At 37.1% G+C, this 8,607-nt stretch overlaps 1 pseudogene; it reads right to left on the bottom strand.

Annotated features, from left to right (window-relative positions):
• Nucleotides 1-6,289: 6,289 nt before the first annotated feature.
• Nucleotides 6,290-7,286, bottom strand: LOC141836116 (transcription termination factor MTERF8, chloroplastic-like; annotated as a pseudogene).
• Nucleotides 7,287-8,607: the final 1,321 nt, after the last annotated feature.

An 8,607-nucleotide genomic window follows, 5' to 3' on the forward strand; every position in this document is an offset into this window, starting at 1 on the left:
GTTGCTGTTGTAAAATTTATTGTTGTTGCAAAATTTATTGCATAATCTCCTTAACCTTTTGTTGTTGAATGAACCCATTAGAACTCCCATAGCTGCCTTGATTTGAATATGACTTTTGTTGAGCTTCAAATGAATAGGTAGGCTACTAAAAATTTTGTAGAGGTTGAGAATTTTGGAAATGATATTGTTGGAACTGATTTGAGGGCTGAAATTGTTGATGTGAGTGCTGGAAATTTCCCTGAAAATTTGATGAAGATTGTTGAAAATTATTGCCCTGAAAATCCTGATTTTAGCACTGCTGGAAATTATGATTTTGATGCTGTAAACCATGATTGGACTGCTGACCTTGCTGATTTTGTTGAAACGATTATTAGAATTGCTGGAATTGTGGTTGTGAATACTGAAAACCTTGCTGTTGTAGCTGAATTGGTTGCTGAAAATTGTTAAAACTCTGCTGGAATTGTTGTGGCTAGTAAAGTTACTGGAATTGCTGTAATTATTGCTGAAATGGTTGATTAGCTTGCTAGAAACCTTGAGAGGGTTGCTGGAAATTATGTGAAGGTTGTGTGCTTTGAAAATGTTGTTGAAAATTTTGATATGGCTGTTGAATTTGCTAGAATTGAGGCTGATTTTGCTGTTGGAATTGTTGGAAAGGTTGTTATTGATAAAATGAATTGTCATACCTACGATTTGGATGATCTTTCCAACCCGAATTATAGGTAGATGAATAAGGGTCGTTTCTTTATTAAAATTAAGCCCTAGTTAAAGCAGCCAATGATTCATCTTGTTGGAGATTAGGACATAAATCCGAATTGTCCTCTTGGCTTAAACAAATGCTACACACTCTCATTGCTTGATTTATAGAGAAAGTTACTAGAATGTTTTGATTCTTGCTCATATTATTCAAGGTCATTTGCTTTACTAAAGAAGTCAACTCTAATAACGAACTCTTGATCTCCTTTTGTTCATTAGAAACTAATTGGGCTTCACTAACCCCTCTTATAATAAGTGTTCTACTCTCAAATTGTTGTGAATTTCAGCCATGTTTGAAATGAGTTCTCTAGCTTGTTCTGGGGGTTTTGTTCACTAAAGCTCCTCCAGCTGTGGCATCTATCATACTCCTATCCATGGGAAGTAAACCTTCAAAGAAATATTGAACAAGTAGTTGCTCACTTATTTGATGTTGTGGATAGCTTGAGCACAACTTCTTGAACCTCTCCCAATAGTCATAAAAAGTCTCTCCCATTACTTGTGGAATGCCACAAATGTTCTTTCTAATAATTGCTGTTCTTGAGGCTGAAAAGTATTTCTCTAAGAATGCCTTTTTCATGTCAATCCAGCTTGCAACATGTCCAGCTGGTAAATAATAAAACCAATCCTTAGCTAGTTCAGTCAAGGAAAATGGAAATGCTGAAGCCTTGGACTTTCAACTTGCCAAGACCACGCTTGGACTTTCATTTGCCAAGACCAACCTTGGACTTTTCCTTTGCCAAGACCCATGCTTGGACTTTCCTTTGCCAAGACCAACCTTGGACTTTCCCTTGCCAAGTCTTCAACCTGGATTTTCCTGCAAACTTGCATTAAACATATTAGATCACAGATATTGCCTAACTTCAAACATGGTTTAGCCAAACATTGAAATTCAATGCACTTGGGGCAAGATTGCACTAACAATCTCCCCCTTTTTGATGTTTAGCAAAACCCTGTTTAAGTTAGGTCTTTAAAAACATATAAAGCAAAACATGTGATTAACATATGATAAATAAAGCATGAATCACATGATATCAGAGCATAATTAACATAATAGCATGAATAGCATGAATTAATAAGCATGATAAAACTTGATAAACATTTATCTCCTCTTTTCCTAACTTAACCTTTCATAGTTCTCCCCCTTTTTGTCAAAGATCAAAAAGTGATTCCATAGGCTAAGTAAGGTTAAATTCTCCCTAAAAATGATTCTCCCCCTTTAGTATAGCACCAACAATGGTTTCGGAGGGAAAAGAATACCTTAAGTTCACAAAATATGCTGAAAACAGTAGTATCAGTCGACTCATAATCTATCAGTCGACTCATCAGTCGACTGCACTCTGAACCAGTCGACTGATACACTGATTTTCAATTATCAGAGACGAGATTGAAAAATACATAAGTAATTGTACAAGTTTCAAAAATTCATGAAATTTCACACGTACATTACTTATGACTAACACTATTTGAGAAAAATAATTTTGAAAAATTTTGGTCTCAAATATGGTAGTTTGATACAAAGTCCATAAATGGATGGAAAAGGTCAATATATGTCCAACTTTGTATCACTATTTCTAATGGATTAGAATTTCCTGATTTGGACAATATCTTTAATTTCTTAAGGGGTTATAAAATGTGTGTGAATGTATTAGTTTAGGATTTAATCAAAAGGCTCCCCCTAAACATCATATGATCCTTCCAAACACTTTAAATCATATACTCCCCTTAATCACAATTCCTTAAATTTTAAAACAATTCGCTCCCCCTTAACACAAACTTCTTTAAATTTAAAATTTCTCAAGCTCCCCTTAAAATTTTTAAGATTTTAAAATTTTTAACTCCTAAATAGTCGAAATCTGAAAACTCCCCCTTAAGGTTTTGAAATTTTGCATTATTAACATTGATAATCAAAATCAATAAGACATAGAAATCACATAAAAATCATAAGATCATCATATGAAATATAAAATTAAAGCACAATCAATCCATAAAAGTATTAAACAAGCAAGTCATAAGAATCAAATATCAAACATGTCAAAGTACAAAACAAACAACCAAGTTCACATATCCCAAAATTTTAACTAAATGTCATCGTCATCGCTTGGTGGAGGAGGTCGTTCAGGAGACTGGAAGCACATATGTATCTTTTTGAGCATTTGGAATATTACTTGCTGCTGTTCATATGCCTCAGTCTGTTTCTTTGATACAATCTTCACTTCTTGTCGCAGAACACGAGTTTCTGCTAAACACACCTTCGACCGGCCATCAACATCATTAATCGTATCCTCCAAACGAGCAATTCGCTCTTCATCACTGTCGTTGTTGTGTTCATTATTCATTCTTGCATTCACGATCATTCTTGTCATCTTCAGAATCAGATAAAATGTGCACTTGTGCATCCTTCTTGATCCATCTCAAAGCACCATCTGAGTAGACAATTCTTGCAAGCTTTAAGTGACGTGGACCCAGCTGATCATAATCCTTTGACAGATTTCTGATGGCCCCCACTGTAATGTCAATGCCCTGGTATGCTAAGAATTGAGTGATGATATGACCAAAAGGCATGTAGATCTTGCCACTTGTGGTATCAGAATGATACAGAATTGAATGATAGATGTGAAGAGCAATGTCGATATCAAGGTGTACCTCTAAAGCATACATCATGACCATATGAGGAATACGTATCATAGCTCGACCTCTAGACACAATAGGTAAGATGCAGTCAAGAATAATGCGATACCAGACATACTGGTCCGCAGACATTTTTGTGGCATGGAATATGGTCTTAGAGGCTTTTCGTGGTTTATTAAAGTAGTACTCATGTATATGGTCAACAGTCACATTGGAGAAGGTACCATAGATTTGTCCAGTGACTTCAGGGAAACATACAAAAGGATTTGAAGATGTACGAAGACCAAGAAAAGTTCTGATTGATTCTGGAGTGAATTCAATATGCCTACCGGCGACAGTGGATATAAAGTGACTCTCAGTGATGTCGGTAGGTCTAAGATTGATATAGAATTCTTTGCACAAGTCCAGATTGATGCTGCTTGTGCAATTAACAAGATTTTCAAGTTGATAGTAGACGATGCGGTCATAGATATGAGGACATGTAGATTGGAAGAATTGACGATTTAGGTACCGACAATCCATGAAGTGAAATTCATAGGTTTCAAATATGTGTTGTCTTATTTTCGAAGGAAATCTAGGTTGAGGAGTGCATAGAAAGTATTCAGGGTCAGGATATTGTGGTATGTCCTTATTTTTGCGAAACATCGACTTCTTATGAGATTTAGATGCGGTATGCTTTTGTCTAAAGATAAAGATATGCAATGAATGATGCAAAAGCATGAGAAAAAAAGAAAAATTAGTCCATGACATAGATCTAGAAGAATAGAATCAAGACAAAGTTGATTTTAAAGGTATACCTCTTCGGAAACGGTTGATTCTCCATTGGAATTAAGAAAAGTAGTTGCTTTGGATTAGAGGAAGAGATTCTTTGACTCTAGAAGACTTGAGGACGTTGAGGAAGGAAGAATTTTGGCAGAAACGGCGCAGCTTAGGGTTGAAAATAGATTTTAGAAACTTGCCGCGGTTGCTGTTTATATAAGTGTTCGCCTGTCAGTCGACTGTTCATAGGTCAGTCGACTGATATCAGTCGACTCATGTAATCAACAGTCGACTGCCCTCTTATTTTGAACCTCACAGAAAGATTGGTCGAGTGCTGTGAAGGTTCAGTCGACTCTCATCAGTCGACTGGTGACATATCAGTCGACTGCCATCGAATTTCAAATCTTACAGAAAGATTGGTCGAGTAAAGTCTGAAGATGAGTCGACTTGCATCAGTCGACTGCTCATGTAGCAGTCGACTGACCTGAAATTCTGAAACTTACAGAAAGATTGGTCGAGTCAAATTGGTCCTGAGTCGACTGACCAGTCGACTGATGGAATGATCAGTCGACTGATATTCTGAATATGCTCTATTGATGCATTCTGATCTGAATTTCAGAAATGTGATAGAAATTCCATAAAATTCAGAAAAATCTAAAATTTTGCGAGCACATTTGTTTTGATGATATCTATCAAGGAAAAATTATAGTTCATGAAAATTCATCATAAATTTTTGGATTGGCACAAACTTCAAGAATGTGCTTGAATATGCATTGTTAAGTATCACTATGATGTTGTTTGTTGTGAGTTCTATAGTTTTGTATTATGTCTAACATTGTGATTGCATTTGTTACAATATTTTCCAAACATTTTAAATATCCAATTATGACTAATGAGCAAGATATCCATGAATTGAATATTTCTTTCCTCATAATTGGTCTATTATTAAAATAGATATCTTGAAAAGGAACTAAACCTTGGTTGGCAGCAAAAGAGACAGATTTAACAAGAAGCTGGATGCATAATACAGTCTTTAAGTCATGGATAACAAGAAGCAAGATACAAAAACTTGATTATTTCCAAAAGAATATATAGAAGATAAGCAGATATAAAATGAGATATGGGGATGTAAACTGACAAATGACATGGCATAAAATAGAGAGACATCAACATAATTCTAGTTGAATGAACAAATAAAACCGTTAAGCACTCTTAAAGTATAGCTCTGTACCACATAGATAGTAGAAGTTTGACCGAGGCTATACCACTAATTCCTACAGATTTTGTCTACGGAACACCTACACGAACCACTCCCGATATGAAATAAACCCAACCCGAATATCTTAGTCCATTAGAATGGATCCATGACAGTGCTGTGAATGTTTATAAAAACTTTAAGGTAATATATGCTGTCTTGACACCTATGGCAACTTCTTCCTTGCTTGAGAATTTTCAATAAATAAAGTTTAAAAAAAACAAATCTAGAAACTCTAACATAAAATATTATTCTCACCTTGGTGAACTAGATAATTTACGAGTAAATTGACCAAGCATGGACCTCAACATACCAAGGGCTTCCTCAGCGGCCTGTAGGAAAGATGCAATCTTAAGATTGGAAACACAAATGTACTGCAATGAACAAAAAATTAGAGCATTATCTCATGCAAACACCTGCCCATACTAGCAAATTAGTCCTATTAATACATACCAAGAGGTAAATTTCCCATGGTTATGATAGGAGACCCTATCCCCCACTCGCCAGTCCATGTCAACAATTTTAAAGGGTATTATGTATGTTATCCATATGCATACCGAAACTAATCCCACATAGCCTAAACATGATTAGAGTGACGAGGCTGAGTTCTTAAACAAGAGACTAGTTTTATCTAATCAATTAGTTGAACAAGAACTAGCCAGGTCAAATGCTACCAACTAATAGAAGGTTATCCATCAGGATTATGTTTAATCTGACTCAACCAAACAAATTTGAGCAACCCTAACAAAATCATCAACTTTGTCTAATTATGTAAATAACATAAATTTTCTTAGATGTACTAGTAAACAACAGTAGTTATAAGCAGACACCCGTCATCATTAAGCTAATAGCTCGATAAGTGGTGAAGAAATGAAGAATTGAACCAATTAATCCTTATCCTTGGTAGAGCAAGATACTGTTATCCAATAGTATTGGACGTATAGCGATGTAAGAAGAAGCATATCCAACCTCATTTATCAAGAACTCCATTTTTCTCCGCAAAGTCGCGGACGACGCATTCGGGAAGGTGAAGGGCATTTTTGGAATGCCACAACAAAATCGTCTTCTGACCACCCGAAGCTCTGGAACAATTCCATTTGCATCTTGAACTTCTCTGGACTGACCATGGAGAGTGCAAGCAGAGTGCAAGGGAACATCCCCGATGTCCGTTGCACTCCCAAATCCTCCGCGCGACTGATCAAGGACTTCAAGAAATCAGCTTTCAGTGCCACGAACAGTGGGTGATTCCTCAAGATAGAGGCAAGCTTTGGGCCGTCCAAGCCACATTCCCGAAGCAACTCAAGGTTGGGCTGGATCTTCTTCTTGATGCTGTACCCAAGAAACCAATAGTTACTCTTGAACAACTTCACCAGCGCATCCTTGGACCCGAGAAGGTCTTGCCAAAATTCGATCCTAGGCACAGTGCGTTCGTGTTTGACTTTTGTGGTGTCGGGATTTGATCGGACGAGGTGGACGACGTCGGATGGGGAGAAACCCAGATCTTCGAAAGCTCGGAACTTAGGGGCAAGCTTCTTCTCTACGTCCAAAAGAAGACATTGGGGGAAGTAATGTACGAGCCTTTTTACTGATGCGTCATCGAAGCCGTAACTTTTGAGGAAAGCAAGGACGGAGTCCGGCTGCTGCCGGGATTGGATGCCCTTGAGAAGCTTCGAGGCCTCGGTGGCCTTCTTCTGGTCGAAGCCACATGAGTCGACGAGGTACTGGGCCATGAACATGTGCTTCCCAGTGGTGGATGCGGCGCCGGCGGCGGTGGCGGAGGCCGAGTAATGTAAGACAGCAAAGGGTAGGGAAGCTTCGTGGGGGCGAGGAGAACGAGTGGAAGACAAGGTTTTGCAGAAGAAGGAGAAGTGATTTAGCCTCTTCATCGTCTTTCCTTCGGAGATTTCGATCTGCTCTTCCCCAAAACCCTAGCGTGTTTATAGTGTTCCGGGAAATGTTTCAAATTTTGTCATTTATCCTCAAAATTTGATTATTTACATTTTACTCTCTAGTGAAATTCATGTGTTGGGTAAAATTAAAAGGTATCTTAAATTATGCAAATAATCAAAAAGACATCTTTTTAAAAAACAAAAGAAGGTTCTATCATATATTTTATATTAAAAAATTTCTTATTTCACCGATCAAAATTAGTATGTTAAAATAATTTTTATCAGCTTAATTAAAATTATTTAAATTTTATTTAAATTATTTTAAATTAATCAAAATTATTTTTAAAATAATTATAGTTATTACTTGGATCATATTTATAATTTATTTACACTAGAATTAGTACAAATTAAAATTTGGAGAGTACAAATTGGCTTCTATGGTATTCTTTATAATTTGGATATGTTATTTTGGATATGTTATTATTCTCAATCCAATGGCCATTAATTCTAGTTGCCTCCATTAATGTAGACCTATCTGTTATTACTAGCTACTAACAATGGAAATGATGATCATGAGTTACTACTACTTGTGGCCAACAATTGCACAAGCGTAGTGGCTGTCTTGAGAAGACCTATAATCTACTCAACTCGAAGGGGAAAGCTCGGAAAGCTTAGAGTAGAGAATTTGGGGAGTTCAAAGTGCTCATACGGAATAGCTTAGAGAACTTGGAGTAAAGAGCTTGGGTAGCTTAGAGTATTCGGAGGGAAGAGATTGAAGAGCTTGGAGTTGAGAGCTCGAGGAGTAAGGCTCCTTCAAGTCAAATTGAAAATATACAAGACTCAATTACGGTATTCAGGTAAGCAAAATGTTCAAGTTGGACCTCATGAGTAACTAGGCTGAGCTAAGAAGGGTCGTTGAAGAGGTCGACTATCAAAGAGAAAGCATCCTTAGTGGAGGCGAACAAAATCGAGTTGGAGAGGTTGCCCACCTAAGAGCTTCCCTAATAGCGAAGTCAAAATGGAACGAGGCCAAGTTGGATAGGTTTGTCGACGAAGAACTTTCTTGATAGCCAAACCGAAAGGAAAGAAGGCTAAGTTGGAGAGGTATGCTGCCTAAGAGCTTCCTAAACAAAATTAGAAGGAGTAAGGCTAAGTTGGAGAGATCAAAGAAATCTCTATTAGTGGAGTAGGAAGGCAATAAGGTCAAGCTAGAGAGGTCAGTCGTCAAAAGGAGAGCTCTGAGATCTAGAGAGACTGTTCAAAGGTCAATCTTAGAAATAGACAAAACACTAATGCTAAGGGAGAGCTCAATCTCAAGACCTT

Source organism: Curcuma longa, chromosome 10 (genome assembly GCF_044706935.1).
Source record: "Curcuma longa cultivar G26 ecotype Majalengka, Jawa Barat chromosome 10, ITB_CL_G26_1.1, whole genome shotgun sequence".
Taxonomy (NCBI): Eukaryota; Viridiplantae; Streptophyta; class Magnoliopsida; order Zingiberales; family Zingiberaceae; genus Curcuma; species Curcuma longa.